Below are 13,676 nucleotides of genomic sequence, written 5' to 3'. Positions count from 1 at the left end.
CACATTCTCCATCCTCTCCTCCTTGTCTCACTCTTCCACCCAAGTGTGGTCTTTATTCACCCTATCAAGACTTCCTCCACTTGAACACCATCAATGTTTTTCCATTTGGGTACTCCTCTCAGCATTGTCCCTATCTTCTTTTCCAGGTGCGACAGGTTAATTTAGTTTCCAAGTTGCTGATAACCTTTCCTGTGCCTTTCCAGGGCTGATAGGCTCTATCACAGGCTACCTCTTGCTGTGTGCTTGTACTGCACCTTGCATAATGAATCCTCACCTCAAGCTTTTCAAAAACATTATCAGGAATTCAAGATTCTTGTCAAACCCAAGATAAAACCATCTTGCTGCATATTTGCTGAAGAATATATAGGAAAGGATGATCACGCAGAGCTGACCTGTCCTCATGGCTCTTGGTACCATCCTGCTTTTTCCCTCTGTCCTGTGCATTTATCCTTCAGTTGCAGTCATGCACCTCGAAAGCCGACCTGAATCAACACAGTCTGATTTTCAATCTGACTGTATCATGGTTTAATCAATAATTTTGTGTGTCTGCGCCTGCTACTTGTTACTTAATCTGTGAAATACAGTTTGGGGGAAAAAGAAAATACAGCCTATAAAACCTGTTGGTGTAAAGATAAGCACTTTATTTAATATCCAATTAAATGTGGTCACTGGAGAAATCACAGCTTATGCAACTTTATCAGAAAAAGATTAATCTACTTCAGGCTTAACCCAAAATGTCATAAAAGAACTCATGAATTTAGATAGGAATCCACTTATTATCCAAAGACATTTTCCTATTGAGTAGGAACAGCCTAAATTGCTGCCTATATTTATACTTGGTTCAATCAAATTTCTGTACTCAGTAGCTGTCATTGATTTTTAGGACAATTACCAAACAAAAATGATGAACAAACTGAAGAAACATCATAGTCTTTTTCAACTCCACAGTTATCATTAGAAAATGCACAGCCTGCTCATTGATAACAGCTTAATGGCTCACAGGGTGACATCATCACATTTAAAAGATAGTCACACCCGGAAGGCAGAATATTTTTTTTTAATACCATTACAATTTGCCATTTTAAAGTTAATTGTATTTTGCTTGGTGTTTCAAACCACACAGGCAGCATGGAAGTTACTCTGTTCACATTATGTGATCATGCCCAAAACCATGATTTTAAAGTAAGGAGGCAAAGAGTTGAATTTATTTATTTAAATTAAGCAGACTTTCTTGTCTATCTAGAAACTGATACTCTTCAATTCATTAGCTGAATTTCCCACAGGGCCTGCAAAGGCACAGTTCTTTTCCACACTGTTTGATTTGTCAAGTTCATTTGTTTTTTTTAAAAAAACTGTATTCAAATTATTGAATAATAACTACTTGGTTTCCTTTTTTCACATTAATTATTATATTTAGTAGGATGTGCATTTCAGAGATAGTACAGAAAAGTTGTTTAAAAAAGAAGTGTGTAGGTGGACAAGCAGCAGAGCAGCTGTTGGCTGCCGGGCCATAGAACTCTTGATTTCTGTCTGCCGGGTCAACTCAAGGCAAAGGGTTCAAATGAGATGGCTAAAAATCAGTACAAAGCAGTGATGTTTAATGGCCTACTTAAAATTATTTCAGTGATACAGCCCCATTCCACTGAGTGCAAAAATAGCTATCTGTAGTCAGTATATAAAAGGTATCGTTTAAAAAATCTACAAGAGTGTAACTCACGGCTGGTCACAGCACATTTGCTGAACTCTGTCTCCCCCTCTATGCTGTAAATTCTTTCCAGGTGCTCTACAGACATGGAGCTTGTTTGCAAAGTTTGGCATGGATGTCTGTTCAGTGCAAATTTTGTCCAAAATTTGGAGGATCATTAATGTGGACAGCACCTTCCTGTCACTGAACGGCAAGCCTAAGCTTCACGGAAGAGGTAGTTGGATGTCCAGTAGCTACACCAGCTCATGCTCTGAATGCATAAAAATTCCGTCTAAGGAAAACAGCAGCTTTATTTCGAGAGTCAAGCTCATAGATGGGAAGATGGGAGCGGAAAATGAGGTCCAGCCAATTTCAAGAGAAATACATTAGCCTGCATTTGGGTCTATGTCAGGCTAGACGAGAACCCAGCCTGGGCACTGCACCCAGAGAAGGTGGGAATGGTCACCCGTGCCACTGCCAGTCCCACTTGCCCCCTGATGCCAGCAGCAGATCCCAGAGGTGACAGACCCTGTCCCAGCACCTGGCCGTGGCATTGGCCTGCATGCAGGGAGCAGCCCACCCTCTGTGCCAGAGCTTGCTCAGCCACAAAGGCTTTGCTCCACAGAGCTCGGCCATGAAGTGGCAGCAGCGGGATTCTCTTCTCTGTGAACCTTCAAAGATTTGTGGCAGGTACTTTCTAGTTGAACTTCCTCTGTGTCAGCTCTTCATCCCATGCTCTTTATATAGCAGCAATTAGCATATCTGAGAAATCCCCATTCGGCATGTTTTATGGTCTCTTCGCTATGTATTGAGATAGTTCTGTAAGTTATGTGCAGGGATATGCCATAATTCCTAATGTTCAACTGTCAGGAAATCACTCACATAGATTTATTCACTGAAGAGCTGGTGAGGAAACAGATTCTGAACAGGGAACTGGAAACTTTAATTACAAGAGAGAAAAAATGACTCAAGCACCTCAGACTGGTCAAGAAGCTTCTCTGATGCTCTAAAGATACGTCCTGAAGTTAATAGATTAACACAGCATAGCACTTATGACTTCAAATGCCACCTTCTACCACTAGTTGTTACTTTCTATTACTATGACTGGCTTTCTTCAAAGTAATAATGATGTCAAATAACAACCACAAGTATCACATCTCCATTTCTACAACAAGACAAAGAAAGACTGAAGAAAAAAAGATTGTCTTCCCTCAAGCAGTATCTTCTTGACCAAAGAAAGCTTATACAATGTAGAAAAGAAAGAATCCATCCCTGTCAAACCCTGATCTTGCTACCACTGAATGCAATGGCAAAACTCCTATTATATATATATATATATATATATATATATATATATATTTCTAGTGGGGTGTGTGCAGTGAATAACTCAGAGGGAAGTGGTAAACCCTAAGTGATATAATCACTCAAGAACGGTCTCTGCCTCAAGTGACCTAAGTGATGGGAAGAAATACAGTGAGAAACATTAATTCAGAGTTTAGAAAGCCTTTACTTTTGCTTCTGTGTTAAATTCCATTTCCAATGCAAAGTTATGGAGGAGTTTCATGCACTGCTCTGCTATATGGTGAGCTGTAGCGCAAACCTCAGAACACATAATTGGGGGTCCAGTCTCTCCTGTTTTGCTCTCTGGTTTCACACCAATGCACCCTCGCTGTGCTTGCTCTGGGCCTGTGGCCAGCTGTGAGTGTGGCCAGCCTTGGTCTGGGAATGGGATAAGGTGCACCATCCTGTCCTCTACCCAGGGCCCCGCATCATTTTCCAGATGGTCCCTCAGCCCAGACCACTGACAACCCTGGCCAAGGGGAGCATGCCTGGTCTGTGCTGTAGCTGCTGGTGGTGCCATGGAGATGGGAGTCCCCATCTGCCTGCACCTCGGCTAACTCCTCTGCTTTTCAGAGTTGTCATTAATGCTTATAAAGAGCATTGAAACTCCTGAATGGAAGAGATTACAGAGATGCAGTGTTTTTGGTTTATTGGGTATTATCAGAGGCTATAGACCCTCTGAGTGGGGCAAAAGGAAGAAAAAAAATAAAAAGACCTACTGTGTTTCAGTAGACTCCAGCTCCGTGTAGAGGCTGTTCACAGACATTCAGCATGTCCTGTGCATGAGGTCTCACCTCTCCCACCTCCCACAGAAAGTACATCTATGTCCCAGCCCAGCATTGTGCACATTGCCATAACATTCTGTGAATATGAGTACTGTGTTTTCCTTCTAAGAGAGTGTTATCACATCTGTGAAGAAAGTGATGGCCACTGTCTAACTTTTTGTCCTCAAAGTAGAGGATAAGTTTCTTTAGGAATAACAGCAATAGTGCAGTTTGATTCTTTGTCAGAGGTGTCCTCTGGCCATAGGCCTATTCCCACCTGGGAGCAGGAACTGCACAGAAAAGGTGCTCGCAAAGGCTTCCTCATAGGAGCAAACACACTGCAGAAAAAAAAGTAAAGTTCTGGGGCCTGCTCAGCCATCTTGATGTTACTGAAATATTATGCATGTAGACTATATCAGAAACTACGACTGCTGCTTATGGTATTTTTCATACTGTCCATCTCACATTGCACTTGGTCATCCCCTGAGGACAAAAATTTAGACCAAGATTAACCCCTCCTTTATGGTGGGTTTCTGAAAGCATAATTTAATTCTTGTCTCTTTATGCTCCCACACAATTATTTTCTCAGACTCCTCCACTCTTATGGGGCCCAGCTCATTCTTATCTTCTCTCTATCCATGTATTTTTAACTTTTGCTGCATGCTAAACATTTATGATTTGGTGCAAGAAAGACATTCATTATCTGCCTACAATATTCTTCAAACTGTCTCTCTCACATTGCACTTGGTCCTCAATCCCATGCCTTTATTTCTAGACAGCGTATTTCCACTGTGGACTGCTACTGCCATGAAAACAGAAATTAACCAGCTAACATGCTTTCTTGTATCAGATGTCCTGGAGATTCTAATTTGTATGCATGCATAACCACCAAATCACAGTAATTCTATATATTTTTAATTAATATTGGGTTTGGACTGTGTTTGCAACCAATGATCTCGCAGCTGTCTTCCCCTTTTCTACCTCAGGTGTAGAAGCGGTACCTGCCTCTGCATCTGAACACAGTTGTACAACTAGCTTCAAATAAATGCAAAATTTGATTAACAATAGATTACACTCCTGGTACTTGAATACTAATAATGTCTAGCATGTGCAAGAAAAAAAACTTCTGATCTTCAACATCTCATTTCAAAATAGTTACAAAGCAGAAAGAGCATTTTGAATCCAGTCTCTCCCTAAACATGTGTTAGTGATGAGTTAACAAGAAATACTCTTAGTTTTCCTCTCTTTCCTGCTACACATGCTTCCCTTACTGCCATTTGCAGTAAACGCTGAGGAATATGAATAGCAATATTTGGTCCTGAGAGAAAATGCTGGATCTCAGTATTCCTGACTCTACGGCTCACTGGCCTGAATGCTTTTTGTGTATTTATCTTCTGAATGCAATGTGGTGTAAAGCTACCTCACACTGAGCCTCCATCTATCAGAGAAATATGCTGGTGGGGAGAGAACAGAGTGGGGCATGTATGAGGGAATTTGAGAAAGGAAATGCTTATCCTAAATCATGTAAGAAGAAACCTCAGTCTTTCCAGCATGCTGGTTTTAGCTCATGAAGTAATAAACGTATTGTATTTCAGAACATGCGATTGTTATAAATAAAATACAATTAAGAGATGTGGAATTACATGAATATGTAATGTACACATTTCTTTACAGATGCATTTTTCTCCAGACAGGCCGGTGCCTACTTTAATTTGGAAGCTATCCATTTTCATACAAAGTTAACCAAGAGTGACAGGAAATCAGACGCCTACATTATTTATCTTTTCTGAACTTAAAAAAAAAGAAGAAGAAGAAAAAAAAAAGTCTTCTGTTAATTACTTTTCTAGGAAGCTATTTTGTGGTACCACAGGGATAGATCTTCCATATTCTGAAGTGCTACGGAAATGACAACTTTACGATGTGCAGGGTGTATAAAGTCTGTTACATGCAGATATTTAAGGGTATATTTGTCTTCATTTACTGTAAGTGAATATGTGACCAACAATATAGAATTTAACTGCTTCTGGCCTGGCTGGATGCATTTGCAACAATTACCAGAAGTTTGACCTCTTTAACCTTAGACATCAAGTGGCACATATACATTATTTATTTAGCTGGAATTAACAGTGATCAGTGAAGCTGGCTGTATTTTCCTTTGGTTCTCTTGCTCATCAGTCATAACTGACCCCTGTGAGTATGTTCAGTGGTGACAGTTTCATGTCACTCTGATTCATGGAAGTACTGGGGAAACTACAGAACAAAGCAGCAAAATATTTTTCATGGTTAGTTAAAAAAAAAAAAGACATCATAAACCACCTTTACATCCCACACAATCCCTTGTAGATTGCTGTGAAGACAAAGAGTAGACAGAAATGTTCTACCCTGCTATAGTTACTGCAAAGGAGAATGAGTTGGCATTAGTAACTGCTCTGCAGGAGCAACGAGGGCTTGGACTCCACACCTGACTGCACACTGAGACAACACTCCAGTGTTGTGCAATATAAGGCCTGAGAAGCAGTGCACGTCTAAGTATTTCACTGGTAATCTGAAATCCACAGCAAGCCCACCCAGCTCTCTGTCCATACCATTGCCCTTTCTAAGCACTCCTTTGCTTTAAGGAGCAGTGAAGCAGATGCAGAGGAGATGCTCAGCAGAGGAGATGCTCAGCCAAAACCTAGTGCTGAGGACAGCTTCTGGTGCTTGCGGGAGGGCCATGCTACAGCACACAGATCCTGCCACTGCCTCCAGAAAAGGCCTGCTTGCTCCAACTGCTGAATACCCTTGCAGGCCCGGAAGCAATCCCTGTAAATGAGGATTGAGACAGCAATGCCATAGGAAGGTGATAACAATGGCAGGTATCTTCCCAGACACATTTCACAAAGGAGGTCTATTAGGCTACTTTGTTTCTGGTGGGGAGGACTTTTATTACATCCAATTATCATCACCATAAACACTGCAATGGATTAAAACAAACAAACAAAAAAAATCAGACAAAATGTGCAATTTTAAAACTGTTTTTTGTAGTTCTAGAAATCTTACTGCCTTCATCAATAACTGTAGTGTTTACCAAAAGGAACTAAAGAAGCAATTATACAGGGTTGTGGACATTTGTATCAGCTCCAGAACTGATTAAAAAAAACCAAACCATCCACTCTGTGGGGAAAAAAAAAAATTAGAAAGAGGAACACACTTCTGTCATGGTGAACTGCATTCTTACATCAATTGACCTTTCCTTATCCCAAAAGTGGTTACTTTTCCAACTTTTGAAAAGGTGGATAGACCAGTTTTACCAAAGGGAGGATCTGACTTAGGAGAGACCCCAGTGAATTGCTCAAAATATTTTTTCAATAATTAGAAAAAAAAGCCTCAGAGATCATTTGCAAAAAAGGCAGGTGCATACATTAAGGAATTCCCTTGACAATAATAAGTCTACATCCAGTTTCAAGAGATTTTTCTCTGATGACAGTCATCCTACCAGTGAAAAACAATGAGGAACAACAAGTGATTCACCACAGCAACAAACGCATCAAACATACTATATGGTAATCAGTCCATACAGAAAACTTTAGACTCTATGTAAATAAATTCTTTGTTTTCAAAAACTTACAGATAAGTTTAGTTACTGCTTTCCCAGGAAAATATTTTGATATTTAATTCAAAAGGGAGAAGAAACTTGTTGAGGGTAGAAACAAGTGCAGGAACGTTAAAACTAGGGAGCTCTGAAGTCAAGTAGAGGTGTCTAAAAAGTGTTTTCCTTCTACAACAGCTGAACATGCAAGAATAACCCAAGAGATGAGGTCCACTGTGTTTAAGGAATCTGCCTGTGTGCCTTAGTGACTGCAAGAAAGGCAAGGGCTTGTGTCACAATTTGAAAACTACACTGAAAATCCATCTTTGCACATTGTGGTCTCTGCTGTGTTTGTTAAGAGCATTTCAAATGCCACTCTGTCTGCTTAATACACTCTTTCTTTGCAGTCCTAGTCTGTTGAAGTCTCCTACATAAAAACAGGCAGTAATGCACAGCCCTCCCACAGACACACTCGAAGGTCCTGAATACCCGACAACTAGCAGGGATCTTTGCACCACACTGCTCTTCTTGTCCAGCTCTTCCTGTTAAACGTGGGAAAACATCCTTTATTTGTGAGGAAGGTCAGCAGTACCATTACAGGGATGAATTGAGCTGTGTCTTCTTGTAAATGCAGCTTGCTAAATCGTTCCCATGAACATCTGGGAAAGAAAACATCTACAACTGGCTCATACTTACAGTACTTGAGTGCTGTGAGTGCTAACTGGCTTCTCAAGCACTGCAATTCTTCAATAAAGCTGATAAATGGTAGAGGAGTATCAACACACTTAATTTTGCACTTACATCTCCAGCCTCTTTGGGCACATCCTAGAATGGGGCTGGAAGGAGTCTGGACCTTTTTTGCTAATGCATTCAACCTCTCCCTCTGTTTTTATCTAAAAGCCTCTTCAACTGCACTTCTGTTCTCAGTTCTGCTTTTCTGGGACAGAACTGAACACCCTGGGAAGCAGAGAAGAAAAACCTGGATTCAACTCCTAGTCCTGTAACAGTTCAACAGGCTCTGTTGCAGCATGGGGAAGGAGGCATCATGCCTCTGAGGAAAAGCACTTATTCAGGTCTCCTCTAAACCCTTTTCCTCCTGCAAAAGACACAGTCTGCCCTTTACTTTCCTGTAGCTCCAGATATGTGGTATTTCCAGGGGAAGCATGCACTGATCATTACCATCTTCCCAATTTAGTCTACCCTGGAGCTTCTGTTGTCAAATGAGATGTAGTTGCACTTGCTTTTCCAGACATGAACTTCTACCTTCAATTTTAGACTGGAATGGAACTACTTATTATACGTGCTATGCACCAAAGCTCTCCTCAAAAGAGTCTGGTTTTGAACAAATTACTGACATTAAGTCCACACTTGGGAAGGGTTTTTTCAGAGAGAGGGAAGAAGGATAGGAAAGAGTTGTGGGCATTTTTGCTTTCCATTAATATATGGGGATAGAACTGATAGGCAAAAAAAAGATTGCAGATTTAAAGAACACTTGCTGGCGTGTGTGCCAGATGCTGATAGCTATATATAGCCACTTGAACGAGAATGACTGCTGAGACTATCTTCTCCAGGCAAACAGGAATTTGCTTGAGTAAGATCTGGGCAAAAATAAAAAAAATAAAAAATTTTTAAAATTTTCTACATTTAATCTACTGTGCATTACATCTGCTGCAGAAGTTGTGTAAGTACTCTGTGAAGTGTATTAAGAACATGTCCTCAGGATGACCTTATCTACATTTCACATAAGCGTGATCCCAAATTTAACAAAACCAAATTTATCCTTTTTACCGTTAGACTGCTAGTCATTCTTGAATACAATCTTGATCTCTTTGCTTTGTAACCCTTAGAGAAGTAAGCAAAAGGCAATACATAAGGCTTATTTAATGTAATAAAAAGCAACCTGCTGCCTATAAGATGAAATTCAAAACCAGAACGCTGATATAAAGAACATGATTTGCCATCTTAGGTTTTTCTTATTGTCTCATTCACCAGATTTTAGAGACAGAGGCACTTTATTTTCTCTGTACCCTGTTATCACATTTCTCTTCCCTTCTATCCAATATAGTGGGTTTTTACCTACAGCAATATAATTTCTAAGTAGTTCAAAATGTGAAATAGCAGTACTTGAGATGACAAGCTATCATTTCTACAGAGCAGTATGGTAATTTTGGAGGGAAGGTTGGGTATGGATTCTAATTAACACCAATGAACCTGGCTCCTAAAGATTAAATTCCCAAATGAGTAACTGTTACCTTTCTACACACAGGTCTATCCAAGTTATTCTCATTAAAACAATTAAAAAAAAATTATAAGCTTCAGTCTGTGTCAAGATATTGAAGGCTTTCCAAAACTGATTAAAAATATTAAATGCAGTATTGAACTACATTAAAAATCAACCTTTTCCTGTACTGAAAAGTAATGGTCTATAATTTGTATTCAAGTGATTTTATTTCCAGTGAATAATGACTGTACTGCAGCCAACTTTGTGCCCTGTTTCACTGAAAATCTCAAGGGATGCACAGAAGAGGATTTTGTGTCATGCTGAAGACACACACGCTTTGCGTGACATTGCTTCTTATTCTTCAGTTCTTAATTTTGTTTCATTATGTGTTTATTTTTCCACTGATGGTTCCTTCAAACTGGTAAACACAAGTGAAAATGCATAGGTATTAGATATACTGAAAGGCTCTGGAAAGTACTATAAGCTAAATGGAAGTGCATGGAAACAGAGGACTCAATTTCAATGCATTTGTAAGTGGACTTGCAAATCCAATCTATAAGAATATACTCCCGTTTCTTGCTTTTTTCTGTGGAACTTGAAGTTGCCTATAGTCACATGATGTTCAAAATAAAACTGAAATGTCACACAGAAGTGCTCATCACTTCATGTGCCCCATCTCTGCAGAAGCTGAGGAAATGGTAATTTCTCACCATTCACTTCTCTACTTGGCCAGGCCAGGCAGCTTCTCCCTTGCCCCCTGCCTCTCAGTTTGAGTCATGTTTTATCTCACACCTACACCTTGCATTCACATCTTGCTTCCTCTATTTGCATCTTTTTCTCTTGCAGCCTTCTGCAGTTTAATTTTCAGTTCAGTTAAGCAGCTGTAGAACCTCTCTAGTCCAAGTTGAAAGGTACAGACTTTGGACCATCGTATCACTATGAGCACATTTTAAGAGCTGAAAGTAGAAAAAGATAATATGTGTAATGACAAAATCAGACATGCAGACAAAAAGCAAATGCTGTAAAAGTGGTCTAGAGGGTGGTGGTCAGTAGCAGAAAGTCCTGCTGGAGGCCAGGCATTAGTGGTGTGCCCCCACAGGAATACTGTTTAACACTTTCACCAATGATCTGGATAGGTCACAGTGCACCCTCAGCAAGTCTGGAGATGATAGAAAACTGGGAGGAATAGCTGATACACCAGAGGGTTGTGGTGCCATCCAGGGGGACCTTGGCAGGCTGGAGAAATGGGATGACATGGACCTCAAAAAGCTCAACAAGTGTAAACATGAACTCCTCAACAGGGGGAGGAATAACCTCAGCAACAGTACAGGCTGGGGGCTGACTGGCTGGACATGAGTTCTTCAGGGAAGAACCTGGGGGTCCTGGTGGACAATAAGCTGACCTAAGCCAGCAACACCTCACAGTGCTGCCTACACTAACCCCCAGAGCACACTAACAACTGCCCTACCAAGCCCATCTCAGTCACACACCTATTTTAGCAGACATAAAGCTCTGTTCCACCACCTGCACTCCAGATAACCCAAGCTGTCTGCCCCTCTCCTCCTTCCCACATTCTACTGGCTGCTCTTAGGCAGCCTTCTGCCACTCTCATTTCTGTCTCCATATAGGTTCCCAGACGCTGCTGTAGCCTACTTATCAGCCTGCTTTCCCTCATAATTATCCTATATGGCATCTCTAGTCTTTCCATGGCCACAAGGGGTACAAGGTCTTTCTCGGCCATCACCTTTAGCATCACCCTGAACAAGAGAGGCCTCGTTTTGCCTGCAAATGTTCACAGGACAATGACAGCTTTTGTGCTGAGAACAGCTTAAAACTTCTGTCCCTAGTAGGGGACAGCGAACATTTGATGCCAATAAGTTTTATGAGTTGGAAAGCAGAGATTTAAAAAATGCATGGAAATTCTTACAAAACTGTACTAGGAGACGTATGATAGAAATAACAAGAATGGAAAAACACTTTGAAATATAAGAAATATGATTGAAAATTAAATGGAGGGTTGATTAGGCAACACTGACTGAAAAAATCTTTTGGTCTTGGCCAATATTTCTCCCTGTAGCAATACCAGCTGGTTACCAATTTAATCTTGTGCCACTTGGGATGGAAAACATTGGAAGAAGGAAAACGTCAGGGTGAAGGAAAAAAAGCTGGGCACTTGTATCACTATGACTCTTAGCCCTCCAACATGAGATCTAAACATTGTCATTCATTACCTCCAGTTTCAAAACCCAACATCTACAGTACCTACTATTTTTTTCCTACTAATTTGTCCATAAATTTTTATAATCACTTAGCTCTTTTTTTAACTTACCAGACAATATTTTTGTCTACCTCCTTCAACTTCAGTTGGAAAGTTCTCATTATGTTATCAAATACTATTTAATTAATACTGCACCCCATAAAATCTGTGAGAAGTTGGTGAACACTTTAGCAGCTCTCTCCTACCACAGCCTACATTGCCATCAGTATCTAAGCAAGTGAGTTTTAAGCAAATATGTCTACATTTCTAGAAACTGCAGTGTAAATTTACCCCTGTGCATCACGATCGGTTATATACAAGAAATGAAAGCTTTCCTTCCTGGGGTAGGCAAATCTGGAATGCAAATGGTAAAACCTGAATTTCAGACAAACAAATGATTGCCTATCAAAATTCCTTTCCAAACTAGTCCTTAGAGTATTGCATACATGTAAAGGGGGGAGAATTGAAAGATCCAGACAGTTGCCACAGGCATCTTTAATTCTTACAATACTTCCCACTTGCAGATAGAAGCACAAGTCAGAAAGAGGTAATAATAGCTAAATGGATATTAGTATCTGCCATTACCTGATCTATCTGCACAATTACAGCAGTTTGTGAATGCTAAATTTGCTAAATAAAATCTGTCTTAAAAGCCTAAAACAATCCCTTTTCAGGAACAACATACCACCTAGATGTTGTTTAGAACTGATGGAACTTTCACTTAGAAAAAAAACACATGGGTATAATGTCTAAAAGAGCTGGGAGAAGTAATTGCTTCCAGAGAGACTTCTTTCCCAAACCAAACTGAAGGGGGAATACAATAGTCAACTCCATTTTTGAAAAACAGGTATTAAAGAGGCCAGAGAACTCCACTAAGAATTAGATTTTTCCTCTCCTTTAACAATACCAGAAATAAAAATGTTAAGACTAAAAACATCTCAAGACACACCACAGCTGTCAAATAAGAGTAAATAATAATTGTCTCTGCTCTGTGAAAGTCACAGTGATTCTGCTGAATAGAGTAATTTAGTGCTATAAATACTATAAATTTTTTAAGTCATGGGAGATCTATCAATTTGCATGAGTGTGATGTGACCATCTTTGCATTGGCACACAGGCCTCTGAATAAACCCGAGAAAAAAAAGAAATCACCCTTTATTCTGCCAAAATCAACCATTTCCTCCTCATCCAAAAATATCAAATGGTAAATCACAGGCTGTATAAGTGATAAAGCAAGGTGTCCTACTGGCATAAACGGAATGTGAAGTAAATGAACGTCAAATAAGTCTAAGAAGAAATATTTTTTTATCTATTGCTGATGACAGAAATGTTGTCTAGAAGGTTTTTCAGGTATGTTCTCATACTTGCAGCGTGGCTGGGTTTCTACAGATGGTGACTTTTCAGGAAGCAAACCTCAGTCTTCTTAGAAATTGGTTTGAAACAGAAACAGATAGGATGAACTAAAAGGAGAGTGTCATTGTTGTATCCTCATCTATTCCACAAATTTCATATTATTTAAGGAATTTATTTAGACTGCAAAACTACTTTGACATCATTGAGATCAGCAGAACTACTTCTGAGCACAAGCACTTCATTTAATCATTGCCAAAGACAAAGAAGTCCACAAAACATGAACAGTTGTAAGTAATACACCTGACTAGAAAAGTCAGTGAAGTAGTATACCCTACTAGAAAATATGCCATTGTAAGAAGTGTTGGAAGTGTCACAGCCCTGCAGACAGCATTTCACTGTTGAGATATCTTTACATTGTTGTGAGGCTATTTGCAATATACTACATATATGTTAATAAAAAAAAAAACAAATGAGCAAACTAATATGTT

General features: G+C 39.8%; 1 protein-coding gene across 1 annotated transcript in view; it reads right to left on the bottom strand.

Annotated features, from left to right (window-relative positions):
- AFF3 (ALF transcription elongation factor 3) overlaps positions 1-13,676 on the bottom strand; it is a 332,087-nt gene that overhangs the window by 261,649 nt on the left and 56,762 nt on the right. The window lies entirely within an intron of this gene.

The sequence above is a fragment of the Apus apus genome, chromosome 1 (genome assembly GCF_020740795.1).
Source record: "Apus apus isolate bApuApu2 chromosome 1, bApuApu2.pri.cur, whole genome shotgun sequence".
NCBI classification, from domain to species: Eukaryota; Metazoa; Chordata; class Aves; order Apodiformes; family Apodidae; genus Apus; species Apus apus.
The sequence above is the reverse complement of the archived record's forward strand: the minus strand, read 5'-3'. Positions and strand labels throughout refer to the sequence as shown.